This window comes from Thermobia domestica, chromosome 5 (assembly GCF_964235325.1).
Source record: "Thermobia domestica chromosome 5, izTheDome1.hap1.1, whole genome shotgun sequence".
In the NCBI taxonomy this organism is placed as follows: Eukaryota; Metazoa; Arthropoda; class Insecta; order Zygentoma; family Lepismatidae; genus Thermobia; species Thermobia domestica.
In genome coordinates this window covers 217,944,577-217,960,376 of record NC_137458.1, presented here as the reverse complement: position 1 = coordinate 217,960,376, position 15,800 = coordinate 217,944,577, and the positions used below count along the sequence as shown (strand labels likewise).

The 15,800-nt window shown below is 34.9% G+C and overlaps 1 long non-coding RNA gene across 5 annotated transcripts in view; it reads left to right on the top strand.

Moving 5' to 3' along the window:
• The first annotated feature begins 8,413 nt into the window (after positions 1-8,413).
• Positions 8,414-15,800, top strand: part of LOC145686407 (uncharacterized) — a 501,835-nt gene continuing 494,448 nt past the window's right edge. For 2 of the 5 annotated variants that reach the window (XR_014131604.1, XR_014131603.1), the window contains exon 1: positions 8,429-8,546. This is a non-coding gene — a long non-coding RNA (uncharacterized LOC145686407). Of the gene's footprint in view, positions 8,547-15,800 lie in introns of all 5 variants that reach the window. The other 3 variants (XR_014131607.1, XR_014131606.1, XR_014131605.1) reach the window with 3 other exon arrangements.

The window sequence follows — 15,800 nt, the reverse complement described above, 5'->3', positions numbered from 1 at the left end:
ACGAGACAATTTTCAAGAGGTGCCCATTTGTGTGTGTGTGGCAGTAGTATACGCAGGAATTTATTTCGGGGGGGGGTCCAAACTCAATATCAGGGTATTTTATATTGAAATTCCTAAACTTGTTCCTAAAATTAGGCTAAATTTACACAAAAGTTGGAATTTCGGGGGTGGTCCGGACCCCCAGGAACCACCCCTTCCGCTCGTCCCTTTCTGTTTGTGTATTTTCTTAAAATTAATATTTTATACTTTCCACTTGTGGTATTCACTTCAAATTTGGTATACGCATGTATCTTAACGAGGGACATAAAAGGGGAGAGAAATATTTTGCAATCATTTCCGGTTTGAAGCAGACACTGTTGTCGCGAGACAAAATGTATTGTTGTCTTGTATGGACACTATATCGTGAAAATGATGCCCAATGTTTCATTCAGACTCTTTTTGGGGGACACTGCCTCCTCAGAGCGCCCCTGGCGAGATGAAAATAATACGTTTATAATACAATAACAAATAGAATGTTATCAGCAGTGCCCCCGGGCTAATACTCCTCCCCCGAACATTGCTTCCGAAAGAGACACTGGTGATGCTCCATTTCCAAAGCTACATATGTTTGATTTTAAATACTTCAGTATCGTCTCGAAACTTTACACGAACATACTGCCTCGTTTGTATTTGAGAACAGGATCCTGAGAAGAATATTTGGACCCAAGAGGAACGAGAATGGGGAATGGCGGAAGCTTCATAACGAGGAACTACATAGTTTATACGGTTTACCCAACATTGTTAGGGTCGTCAAGTCTAGGAGGCTTAGGTGGGCAGGTCATGTAGCTAGAATGGAAAAAAGTAGAAACGCTTTCAAAGTCTTGACTGGTAGACCCATAGGAAAACGACCATTAGGAAGACCTAGGCGCAGATGGGAGGACAATATTAAGATGGATCTCGCAGAGATAGGAATACAAAGTAGAAACTGGATGCAATTAGCTAAGGATAGAAGTCAGTGGAGAGCTTTTGTGAACGCGGCACTTAACCTCCGGGTTCCATAGGCCATAGAGTTAGTTAGTTAGTTAGTTGCTGCCTCGTTTCGGGACCATCTCAAAAGTTGCCTCTACGTATGTAATAATAAAAATATTTTGTTCCCGCAATACGAACAGAAAGTACTTTGCTAATACGAAGAAATAGAGATAAGAAAAAATACAAAATCGTTTAGTCGGGAATAGAACCCAGACCTGCTAATTAGAAAGCTTACACTTTACCTCTGAGCCATACTCGTACGTTGATTTATGTTTTTTCTATTATGCTTCACATATCTCATAACAAGGCAGGTCAAGCCAATTCAACAACATGGCAACTTTGCATTCAAGATGGCTACTTATCCAATGATTTGTTTCTCCGTTGAAACTGCCATTCATCCTTAAGAGTATAGCAAAACATGATTGTCCTATCGTCAGAACAACTTACAATTTTCATGGTTTCAAACTTTTGAACCGCTATCTTGAATCGAAGATAACGGCTTTTCCAACATGTCCGATTTTTCCCCTTACTTAGGCTGTAATCTACACACTTGAACGCAATTTCGTGATTCCACCATGTCTACAACTTGTCTAGAATTAGACGCCCCCTTATAGCATTTTTAGCACTTTCTTACACTGAAGATGACTACTTTTTTCAAGTTTAAGAGCGGATTCGCAAACTACGCATCAGAATAGACATCACCTCGAAATTTCAACGTCCTAGTCACAGCCGTTACAAATTTCACATTTTTTCGATTTGTGCCTCCAATTGAAAACGAATTTTAATGCTCTTTTTCCTAGCACAAACTATGTTCCTAGCTTCACTACCTGACAAAATACGACGTTTCTATTATATGTGCAACTACTCTAAAAACCAGCATTTCGAAACGACGAAAAATTTCGACGCTTCATTCACATGGAAAATGTTGCCTTTTTCAAGATGTCGGAATTTTCCCGTTACTCACACCACATGATGAACATGTATGCGAAATTTGGTGTTTCTATGTTTTCTGGAAGTAGGCAAACAATTAAGTGTGTTTCCGACTTTAGAGGTATATAATTACGTTACCAATATTAAATTCAGACAGCGTTGCAGAGCGAGCGTTAGCGAATGAAGGTGGGTTAGAGTCCCGCATGGCACGTTGTTTTCTATCTTCGTTACCAACAATTCACTTTCTTTTCTCACATAAATCACTTCCACTGGCCTTTCCGTTTTGTATAAATCCCCTACTGCCCTAAAAAAATGTATTCGATACTTTCTTGACTACTTGAACATCACTAGCAACTCATTTCTCCCGTAAATCATCCTAATTTTTGCTAGCTTTGGCCCCCCAATTCTAAACAATTATCTTAATTTTTAGTGCAAATGAAAATGGAACAAAAAAATTATATTATTAGTTATATAAAGTACAGTCAAAGAATTTTAAATTTTTTAACTTACAAATTCTTTAAAACCTAGAATTAAATCATAATATATTAAAATAAAGTAATTAGTCATATTGTTCTTATAATTTGGAAGATAAAGTAAAGAAATGGAAATAAATTCCTTCCCGGGAATTCATAGGCCAGGGAAAAAACCCGGGAATATTCCCATTTTTTTAAATTCCTTCCCACCGGGAATATTCCCACTGCCCATCACTAGATGAATAAAGTACCGCGCAAGTAGCCGTATGAAAGGAAAGGTTGGTTCGTTTTAAGGGAGAAGGGCCGCCCACAGGAGGGATGAATGGCGCAAGTTGAACCATCGAGAAAAAAATTGGGGGAATAAAAAAATTGGGGAAGAATTTTACTCTAAGGTCGAATAAGTAATTTTGCTGTCGTCAGAATAACATTGGAACACGATGCGATTTTTTTTTTAATCTCGAGAATGAATCCCCTACCCCCTGCTTATAAACTCTATGAATGAAGTACCGCGCAAGTTGTCATGTGAAAGGATGGGCTGGTCGGTTTATCGCTTTGTGTAGGTAATTTACCCATTTTCTGCTGGGAGCATTTATTTATTTCTTATTTATACCATGTACGACACTTAATAAATAATGCTGTTCAATTGCTACATGATATATAATAAATGAATTAATAATAATATTTTGTATAGTTTTCTGTTTGTGCGATTACATTTTCCACTTAATTAAAAAGAAGTGAAATCACAAAAATGAGCGCCAAGTTCTGGTGAACAACAGTTACAAACACACAAGGAATCACTTTCAAAGTTAGATTTGAAACTTGTCTATGTTGTCTGTTGAAAATTATAAAGTAGTTTGACATAATTGTTAGCTAGTGGTAACCATACAGACAACAGCCAAGTTTCAAATCTAAATTTGAAGTGAGCCAGTGAGTGTTTGTAACTGTTGTCCACCAGAACTTGGCGCCTATTTTTGTGATTTCAATTCTTTTTAAGGCCACTCGTACTTGGCTCTTTTACAGGAATGTTTTTTGTTGGATATTACTTCTTTTTGTAGGCTAATTTCGAGGATAACATTTTCTTTTGGTATCAAACTCAATAACTTGTAACTTGCGTCTTACTTTTCATGTACAAGGGAATTATATCAATATTTTATAAAGAAAAAATAATACTACTAATTGTAAAAAAGAATACCTGTGCCATACACAGTGTGTAGAAGTTTTTATACCCTTCAATATCCTTATAGAACATATTTAGTATTGTACACTACCAAGACTACTAATAAAAGTAATGCCATTTTTATAATTACTATTGCACCTACTACTACTACAAGCATTCTATAATACTACTACAGGAAATAAAAATAACAACAAAAATAACAATTACTAGTACTATAAAAACTACTGCTACACTGGGCAATTGTTTTTAGAGGACTTGAGTTTTGAGGAAGAAAGAGATTATTAGTTTTCGGAGGGAGTGCGCCATCAGCTTTGGGGGGATGGGCACCCCTGTATGTGCTAAGTGACCATCTGATATATATTTATATATACGTGTTTGTCTATAAAAAAAACCGATACAATTAATTTAGTAAAATGCGTATAATGTGATCTAATTGTGATGACGTTACAACTGTAGTTTATTCTATTGCTTGAGGCTTGAAGTAGTATTTAATGGTATCTAATAATGTACAGGCTGGTTGAGATGAATATAAAGTCGACGAGTTGATGTTACATGTGGATTCCACCTAAGAATTTCCAGTTTCTATCCAATAGTACTCCGAGCTGAATAAAATGCAAGTTAGTATTTGAATCCTGAATAATTAATCACGACGTTGACGTAAACCCTAATGATCGCCTCTGTAAATGCAGATATCATAATATGTGGATGTATACTTCTTTTCAAGTTTATTTATACACAGTTTACGCTATTTACAATTTATTTCTTAAGAAACGCTGTAAAATATGAAATAGTAAACCACCATAATCACATTCAGGGGTTCACATCAAGGCGGATTTGGAAATGCGATATCTGGAACTATTTATTATGAACCTTGTAAGTACATACTTCATGTACGGAAAAGTAAATACTGTATTATTGATAAGTAAATGTACAAAGTAAGCAAGCAGAGAGAGTGACAAATCTACGAAACAAAAAAAAAATATATATCATAGAATACTCAAAGTGGGGACACAGAATTCGATTGCATATTTTACCCTAAAGTAAGGTAGAAATGCCATTGTCGTTGATAGTGTAATTGTGACGATTGAAAACTGTTTCTATGGTCATAGAAACATAAATCTTTATTTAGGGCAGAGATGAGGAGCCTGTGGCCTTCAAGAGTCATAAATGCGGGCTTATGAGCTGCTGTGAAAAATGTTAAATTATACTATAAGGATTATGAAATTTACCGGTACTAGAAATCTCTGTAAAATTATGATCAACACTCTTACTTTGTACTTTTAATATTTTACAGAACTATACATTTTCATGTAAATTATTAATGTAGCCCTAATAACTGTAAAATAACTACAAAAATCAGGTAATTTCAAAATCTGTGGCCTTCTTGAGAAATGGACATTGTCAATGTGGCCTTTAAAACAAGAAAAAAGTTCTCCATCCCTTATTTAGAGGGTAAAAATAAGGGGGCTACACAATTATTGTCGAGAAGCACATGCAGTGACGTGCAGTGCTTGAGCAGTCGTCCAAAACATTCATTCTGCAAAACAAAGCCATGTTGCGTCTGCGTGATCGTCAAGAGTTGACAAATAGTTCATTGTGGTGAAATTATGGATCGTGCATCACAAGACCAGAATGCATCTCAAATCACCAGACACTTGGTTGTGCCCAACGAGCTATTCACAAATGTCCGGAATTAAATGAACCAAATATTTTTCCAGAACAGGTAAACCTTGACCAACAATGCAGCTCAGGATGGAGCGCTGATAGAAGACATTAGGAACAATCCAATACGATGTAGATCCGACTTGTGAGACAAGGCTGTAGAATACGGCTTTTCCAATAAAATTATACAGCGAAAAACTAAAGACAACCTGGATGAGAATTTTGTTGTCTTTCCACGAATATACTTCCCACATAAGCGCACAAGGCGAGTGGGCACAGTAGAACAGGGATCTGGGATCCAACTATATGGAGTGATCTGAAGGTATTCTTGAGTAGGATTGTGCCCTTATCTCTAGAGGTGCCAGTATGTCTGGAGAAGTTTTTTTATTCTTGGGATAGGTAATATTTTTTACCTATTTGTGAACCGATAATGACGTAATTTTACCCATAATTCACCTGATTTTTATTAAATAAACACAATTTATTTTTTATTTTCCCTGTTTATTTTTTATTAGGCATTAGAAACCCCTATTTATTTTTATCAGTCCACAGAAAGCCCTGTTCATTTTTTATCAGTCTACAGAAAACCCTGTTCATTTTTTATTACTCCACAAAAAAAACCCTATTCATTTTTATTAGCCCACAGAAAGCCCTGTTCGTTTTCTTTCAGTCCTGTTTATCTTTTATCAGCCCACAGAAAGCCCTGTTTATTTTTTACCAGCCCTGTTATTTTTTATCAGTTAACAGAAAGTCCTATTTATTTTTTAACACTGGTTTATGTTTATATTTTATTACGCAATTAAAAGCTCTATTTTTTATTAAGCAATAGGAAGTTTTATTTATTTTTTAACAGTGCTCAGAAGCATTGATTGTTTTTCTATTTATCACGTATGTGTGACTTTTGCGCTGGCGCCATTACCGTCGCGAGTTTCCCGTCCACCCGCTTTGTATATTTGCCACCCGCCCGGCACTCGCGCTGCACCGAACGGTAGCTTTGATAGAGCTATTATTGTTTGACCATGGTGCAAGTTTCCGCCCATTTGCTTTGTATATTCATCGCACGGCACTTACGATGCACCGAACGTTACCTTTTTGCTGGCGCCATTAATGTTTGACCGTGGTGCGAGTTTTTTTAATACTTTTCCGCCCGTCCACTTTGTATACCTGTTACTCGTCATTTGCACAACAACGGACAATTATGGTATTTCCCTACCGCTTCGGTTAGCTTTAAGGACTATACATGATGCGCGTATGCTATTTGGAACTATGTATTGATTTACATTGACTTAATATTATTATTATTATTATTATTATTATTATTATTATTATTGGTAATGATTCTAGCATTAAATTATATAAAATAACTTTCCTTGTCATGGACGCGTTTTGAACTCACAACCGTTGCATTACTGATCCATCATCTTACCGTTTAGCTATCGTTTAGCTGGCGAATACAACTGTTTCTTTGGCACTAGTGAAAAGGACCTGTAACGCTATCTATTTGTTATGTTTGAAAATGCTTTACTATTATAGATCCATCTAGCGGTAACAGCTTGAACTACGTGGTCATTTGTTAAGTTTGAATAAACGAAATTTAATTTTAATGGCCATATATGATTTAATGTTATGAACTATAGAAATACACTTGCATTATTGATTGATGCCTCTTAAAAAAATTGAAGAGATCATACATTTTATTTAGAGACAGCTAAGTTGAAATTTATAAACTTCCATATGATTTTGTGTATTACGTCTAGAAATGCATACGGATAGGTGTAACTAATAATTATTTCTAGATTATATGACACTGGACGTATTTTAAATTGATTACGTATTAATATTATTTGAGGTACAATACTAATATTGTGGAAGGCATATGGCATTTAGTATTGTCATGTTTTATGATATTACTAGTTAAAATTTAAATTTGGTTTTATGGACCATGGCAAGCATACTATTATGGGAAGGGAAAAGTAAGAGGCATAGATACTATACAGACATTTGTCTGGACCAAGAAAAATTTATTTAGGACATAAAAATGTTTTACATTTTTACCGAGTGCCACACCATGAATCCAACCCGGGACCCCTTGCATTGAAGGCAAGAATGTTAGCGAGTATTTTCCACAGTGATTAAATTATACGTCCCACTATAAAATATTTGAGCAATTGTCCATTTTGGAAATTGAACATTACTTTTAAATAAATGACCCCTTGGACTGGACTTGAGCTGTGCTTATTTGAGTTTAAACAAAGAGGCTATATAAGACATAAACCTGTTAATGGAAACTTTGAGACGTAGGCTAACGATTAGGTTTGAATTGGTTTTGAGTTTACCATCAATGCTATATGAGACGCGGACCTTCTGATTAACATACAATATGAACTCCCGCAGGGAATCGAATTTAGGTTTCCACATTAAAGATGCATATGATTGGGAATTTAGCGCTTTTTCTAACATCAAGGCTATTTCAGACATAAACCTATAGCTTAATGTAGACCCCGAACCATATGGCCTGCACCGGAAATTGAACTCGAATCACCCATGCCAAAAGGGTGTACGCTAATTGCTTACCAATGGAGAACTTTGAATTGTATTGAGAATATTTTAACACACGGACTTACAGAGAACCACATATGTTTCCACAAGGTGTACATTTTTTATTGAAACAGATTAAATATATTTTAGTGATTGAATTATAATAATAATGAAAATTGAATTATAAACTTGGACTATTAAAGAAGAAAATATTGTTTTATTTATTGGATATCTTCATTGAAACCAGTGTTTCAAGATAAAAAGCACTTGATGACTTCATGGACAGCAGATGAAATCATATAGATTATGAGTCACGAGTTAAAGGAAGTAAAACCAACGCTAGACCACGTTTATCTTATTTAGGTAAACTATGTTTTAGCTCTGCTTCAGCATGGAGAAAATTTCCAATTGCATACGGAAAACAAGTGAATGACCTCATCGGTGTTGCCAATTTGTCATTTAATTGATTGGTTTTGATGAGTGAAGACCGTAGCCTACTTAGGATGAGTAAGAAGATAGAGGTCACTAAAATAATTCATTTTGGCAACGATTGCACATGTGACAATGAGGAAGCATGACTGCATCATCTCTTCCCCTCTTTGAGGGAGGGCATAACATGTATAAACTACAGTACATCAGTATTGAGCCCTCTTTTGAATTTAAGATTTTATAGTAGCAGCTTCGCGAGCAATTGTTTTATATTATAATGATTTGTGTATTGTGTGATAAATTTTCCTTTGATTATTTAAAAGTTATTGGTAAGTTTAATTGAAATTTTATTTTATATTTAAACAATTTTAGCTGCATTATTGAAATTATGCGTTTTGTTTGGAGTAAATTTGAATGATAATAAAATAGACGCGTATATTATTTTGTTTTAATCTAGATCTGTATTCATAAATATTGATGAATGTGCTGTGTTTAATAGACAGAATTGGATGTTATTATTTTAGACAGAGTTGTGCTGAATTTCAGTTTAATGTACTGTTTAACATTGAGGCTCGTGATCCTTTTGCTTAACATTAAATGTGGAAATATAGAAGTTCACGTTGGGAACGGAACTAGGGCCTATAATATAATTGATTGAAAATTTAAAGCTTTTTTTTCACCAAGGCTATTTGAGACATGAACTAGATTAATGTAGGCCACATAAACTGGGGGAATTGACCGGGGTTTTTTACATCACCGCTTAACCATGGAAGAGCTTTAACTACTAAAAAATAAAATTTAACGGTAGCTTAATGGATATGAATTTAGATTTTAGGCTTTCCTTTTAATTGGAAAAAGCGGGATAAGCCTTGGCATTTATTTGTTGTAAAAATGAGGAAAAGTACGGTTAGGGTTATCTACTTTTTCAACTGGAATTGAACACGTAGCTTATAGATGATGTGTACGTATTTAGGCAGAGTGGGGAAATATATTTATTTGGACACTTTTATGAAATAGTATTACATATTTTAATGTTTCCTTGAGTATTAACAGAAGAAAGCTTATTATTGACTGGCTTACAACATGAATTGAACCACTAAATTTAATTAAAAACGAATTTGCTTGATGAGAATGAACAATGTTTTACTGTAGATTCATTTAATACGGATAGCTTGGGAAGGCAGAATTAGAGGAAATTAGACTTGTGATGTTACCTTATTAAATGTGAATCTATTAAATTATTGTAGTACAGTAGGATTTATACAGAAATTATATTATTATGTTCATTAGTATTAATTTGTGGGTATGAAACAAAACACTATTATATTTGTGAAGGAAGTTTTGGGGCATTATTTTGACTTACATAGTTAGAGCAGTTAGACAAAACATGGGTCGTAAACAACACGTTTATTGCCATCTATTAACCAAAGTAAGAACTAAGTGTAGAAAACAGTTACATGACCTCCGTAAAGTTTTTTTTAAATTCAGAGAAACCATAAAGGATTTTACATTGTACTACCATGAGCAAAATAAATGACGCGTCTCTTTATTTTGAAGTTTTTTGAAAATATCTCCGTTTTCTTTATATGTTCGAAATTTTGGAAGGTTTCCCCAGCAGGACAGGTTAATAACAAACCCGTTTTTAATATTTGTGTTAGATATTAGCTTAAAATAAATAAATTAGAAGCAAAAAACATTAAATCGACCGAAATCTCGAGAATTACCAACTCTGCTAAAGTGGGAAATTTTCAAGAACGCGAGGGAATTCTGCAGTTCAACACGAAGCAGCGACATCTATGTCATTGAGAGAAGCGTGGATTAGATCTACAAACGAAAATTTTAACGAAATATTTCTAGTATGTCTTATTATATGCATTATCAGCGAACTCCAAATATATGAATCTATGCTAAGTATTAACGTATAGATAGTGCAAATAGTGGAAATTACCTATGGAAAAAGACGAATTGTTAGCCCAATCGTAATGAAAAATCGTCTTTACTGTAGAATAGGTTCAGCTTACGTAAGAAAGTAAATAGCTCAGTTAGATAAAGCAACGAGTCTGTATACCGAAGGTAAACGGTTCGAATCCTGTGAAAGTACTGTTGTCAGTTTTATCACTAAGGTTATTTTATTTCTTTTTTATTTGGGAATGAATCAAATTGTAACATATGTGTAAAACTCATGACGATACCAAAAAAAAAAGAGAGAGAGAGAAAATATCGTCGCATTTGCATTAGTGTATCTAATTTTTGTTTGCAAACAGATTCGTAATTATTTTCCCTTTGCTCACTGATGCATAACGAATGTTTTCCAGTAAATGTTAATTCTAATTTGGAGAATTTTATAGTTTCACAATGTTTCTCACTACATAGTCTTCTATCTACGTGTTTGGATATTTTGATAACAGATTTCCCTATTAAATGTTTAATTTTCTCTATAAATATTTGTCTTAAATTGAAATTGTTTTGAATTTACTACATAAGCAAAGTTGCCCGAAGGAGGAGAGCTAAAGTAATAGATATTCTACTTAAAGGAACCTATTGTAGAATGATGATGCTTCTTACCTTCAGCACATAATCTTAACGTTAGAGAGTCAGAGAGAGAGAAATCCTGTTTTTCCTCCCCTATGACCACTCATCTTAAAGCTCTACCTATAATGATTCGTGTCACATAATTTCGGCTCTCCAAAGACATTCATATTTATTATTATTATTATTATTATTATTATTATTATTATTATTATTATTATTATTATTATTATTATTATTCCTGAATATGCCACCCTTACATAATGTAGTAACTTTAGACATCTTAGTTTAAAGTGTTTTCTTTAGTAATAATTTGAGCAACCACGTCACAAAATTTAAAATGTATGAGGGGGCACGACGTTTTATTTCCCCTCCTCTCTTTTCAGCACCCTTTAACCGAAGGTATATAATTTCTGAGAAGCAGGGCGGACAAAATGAATAAGAAATATATTTAGAGCATCCTTTCCTCCTTCGTGAATGGAATATCACGTAGCATTTTTTATTCTACTGAAGACGACCCTAGGCCGTTATGGTTAGGTAACAAAAGAAATACCTAATATATTTATAGCGCCCCTTAACTGTAATATTACCTCTTCTTTATTTGTTCGAGGCTTCCCTACACAACCAAGGGTGACAAAAAGGATAGGAAAAGTGTCTAAAGATTACAAAAGACTTTATATTTTGTCAGAAACAAGGCAGTATATACACAACATTGCTTTCGTTAACAAGTGTTTCACCCTTGAGTCGCTTATAAAATTAGGCAGAATAACTTTTGCCGATCATTGTTCTAGAGGGATTTGTCCAGGATGGTTTGGTGTCGAGCAAATAACGATGAGTATGTTTATTTATACTGTTAAAGAAATAGCAAACTTTCTGAAAGGAACTTACTTAGGAAACAGATCTTCCTTCTACTTAGCCAGAGCCCACTCTGAAAAATTGCATCTGGCATTCTGAGTGAAAGTTCTATGGGACTATTAGAAAAATATATTCCCGTTTCCACGCTGATGGTAGAATTTCTTAAACAGTTATTGAATTACGTTCGAAGGGTAAGCGTAAATAGCGCCCCCGCAACAATGCGGCGTGGGGACCGCACAAGCTGCAAGGCCAAAAAAAATACAGAAAGTACGCAGGGGCGGAGCAGGCCAAATTTTCACACGGGCAAAGTGACTTTTTGGCGCCCTTCCCCTAGTAGTAGCCTATATTTTACATTTTATCATAGTGTTTTTAATAGTTTAAACCAGGAGCGTTATTTCAGATTTTGCTTTGGGGGGGGGACCTCTTGATATAAGTAAAATTTCGCGTTTTTCACGGATTTACTACTATTCTAATGATAAAATCTATATACATCTCAAACTCAGGGGGGCAAATGCCCCTCCCTGCCCTCCCTAAATGACGCCCCTGTTTTAAACCCATTTTCAAAAAGAAATCCATTACCTAGGAAAACTTCACAAAGAATATGGCCCGCTATAAACAATACCAACTCCACCCCCCTGGTCTAGCGGCTAGCACGCCTGCCTTCTGTGGTACCGGGTCCAATTCCCGGTGGATTACTGTTGAACGATAAAAGTGGTTCGAATTCCACTATAATTAGTATCCACATCTCCCTTGCCCATTAAGGCATAACCGTGGAATGCTAAACTCAAGCAAACAAACAAACAATACTTAATTCCCGGCACTCTTTATTCTACATGCCATCTCTCCATTTTTCGATACAGCCCCCTTAGTACTATGAAGCTCTCTTCTTCCATAGTGACATGGAAAAAGATCATATAATTGCCACTCCTTTACAAGAATATAAACCAAAAACGTCAGTAGAAAGCACATTATAAAATTTACTTTTTGAGGCTCGTTTTGGTGCCCCTCTTTCTCTGGCGCCCCGGGCAGTCGCCCGGCCCTTAGTCCGCCCTTGAAAGTACGGACGCATAACTAAGGACTGCGGAGGAGAACCTTCATGTTATGCCACTGGTTTGACGTGTTTGAAATGTTCAGTAAGTGATCGGTTAGTGAAATAATTTCGACGGTTACTGATGTTTAAAGTTTAGCTAAGACAAAGTTACCTAATCAAATACATTTGATATCGCGATGTCACAATTTGATTTTTCCTCACATAAAAAAGATAAAAACAATAGTAATAAAAACCCTTACTCGTACTGGGCTCCTAACTAACTAACAACCTAATTCGTACAGACTAGTTGCTCTGACCAACTGAGTTTCGACTTCTTACGCGAAAGAAGTCTGTTATATTAAGAGGCACGCTTTTCATTATCAAAACTGTTCGAAGTAATACGAACATGGCTTAAGAACAGAGACGGAACTGAATTACCACTCGATTGACCTTGAGGGCAAATCACCAAAGCGTAGCTATAAACGTAAGTTCAGCATGCATTTCTCTGGAGTTGTGTTCAGTATTCCTATCTGCCAGACATGCTTGTTCGTAGGAGTAATATGTTACAAACCTAACCTTTCGATAGAGCACAATGACAGAGAATCAGAGGAAAGGAATTCTTGCCATTGTGAACGTGGGATACCACCATGTGCAATAAAACTGACGCGTCTCCTTGAAGTGATATTTCATAGAAAATAACTCGTTTTCCTTTATATAGTCTATCCGAAGTTTTTGAGGGTTTCAAAATGAGGAAACGTTACTGACAAACAAGGACGCATTTAGGGGTGGGTCCAGGGGGTCTGGACCCCCTCTGAAACCCCAACTTTTCTGTAAATTTAGCTTAATTTTGGGGATTATTTTTTAAAATGTTATTATAATTTATCCTAATATTGAAGTCGGACCCCTCCCGAAATAAATTACTGCATACGTGTCTCAGACAATTTTCAATATATTCGTTAAATAATAAAGTAAAATAACTAAATTAGGAGCAAAAATCTTCAACACGGGCTAACTTTTGTCCACTGCCAATATTGCTAGAAGGGATATTAATAGCAAAAACTGCTAGTCAATGCTAAACCTTGGAACGTCATCCCGAACAACAAGTCTATTATTGAGAACTACATATGAAACATGTTATTAAAACTTATCCAGCTTTTTTCTGGCATGAAATTAAAATGCACTCTCCTAAAATGTGTATCTAAACATTGCTCTACGTATCTACGAAGCAATGAAAATTTTTTATCGAAATATGTGAGTAGGAAACTCTAACAGCCAGCCATTTTATTTAAATCGTAATAAACCCTGTAACCGTACGTTAACGTGAGGACAAAGCTTGGTCCATTGGTAAAGTGTTTGAAGAATAAAAACTCAATGTTCGTAGGTTCCAATCTATCCAGTCACCACAACATTTTATTCTTATGTGTAACGATGAAATAAGAAAAAAATGTATAACCGTTAAGACAAAACTTCAACCAAGTCTGAAGAGAACAATACTAAAATAGTAACACAATGACGTCAACCAAAAATTATTTCATGTAGCGTTTGGACGAAATTACAGCTGTTAACAATTGCAAAAGTAAAAACAGGCTGATAGCTGTAATGTAGTCTAGACTTCTGAATGCACTTACTTCCCGAAAACTTCCGTCTCGTCATTGGTATGCCGTTAATCATTGTAAAATCTTTCAATTGGAAGTGAAATGACACAAACTAAAACAGTTTTAAATCAATAACTGTCTATGTGTAAAAGTAGGTGTCTCTTATCTGTAGTTCTGAGTTCCTTTTACTTTGAAGTGACAAATGAGAGAAGAAAGTATGGTGTTCGGAAAAAAAATCAAATTTGAGATTTCAACGAATTTACACGTATTATAGCCCCTAACACTGAAAAGTTATTTTTCGATACATGTCTATCTGTTCGTCCGTCCGTTCGCTACACTTTTCTGTGCACTCGCCTAGAGGCCATACCGTTCAACTTATCTGCACCAAATTTTAGTTTAAGATTTTCATAGTATTTCCTATAGTTTTTTTTATTTCCCTCCTACTCCCAAAACAAGGGTAGTTTCTTGTACGATGAAAATAGAAAAAAGATATTTTCTCATAACTGACTATAACGATATTGTTTTCTTTCTTTTTTTATAAATCAAAATTTTAATAGCAACCCTATTTTGTGGTATAAGGCATTTGTCTAAGAAAAATCTACATGGGGTTAGTTTATACTAAGGGGGTGAGTTTTTCTCAGTGATTTTCTCAAAATGGACTCAAGTGTTTTCGTTCATATTTCATAAATAAAGATTTCATTAATAACTTATCAATATGGCATAACTCGTTTGTCCTAAAAAAATGCGAGGGGTAGCTTATTCTTGGTGAAGTGTTGTCTGGGCGATTTTCTCAAAAACGATTCAAAAGAGTTTATTCATATTGCAAAAATAAATATTTCGTTAATAACCGAACAATATAACAAAACTCGTTTGTTCTGAAAAATATGCGAGGGGTAGTTTACTCTTGGGGGTGTTTTTCCTCCATGGTTTTCTCAAAAATGAGTCAAGCAATTTTGTTCGTACTCAGAAATAAATATTTCATTAAAAACCTAGTAACATGGAATAACTCGCTTACCCTGAAAGAATCCTCAAGAGATAGTTTATTCGGGGAGTTTTTTCCCTCACGATTTTCTCAAAAATTACTCGGACAATTTTATTGATAATTCATAAATAAGTATTTCATTAATAACCCTATATTTTAGTATAAGTCATTTCTATGAAAAACAATTACAACGGATAGTTTATTTTTGGGGTCAAGGTTATTTCCCCGACAATTTTCTCGAACGACAGGCAATTTTGTTCAAATTTCTCAAATAAATATTTCATTAATAACCAAAAGTATATCTTAACTCATTGTTCGAAACAATTCACAAGAGGTAGGTTACTCCTGACGTGTTCTTTTTAAACGACTTTCCCAAAGTGACTCATTTGATCTTTTTCATATTTCATAAATAATGATTGCATTAATTGGTCTATTATGTCTAATGAAAATGTGCTCAAACTGTGAGTTAGTTTTGTAGTGTGGATTTTCTTCAATCGAAGTTTTTTATTCGATAATCTGACATTCGATGTATTTGAATAGTACGATAATTTTATTCGTATTGTCCAAATACACACTTCAGTAACAACTGCGG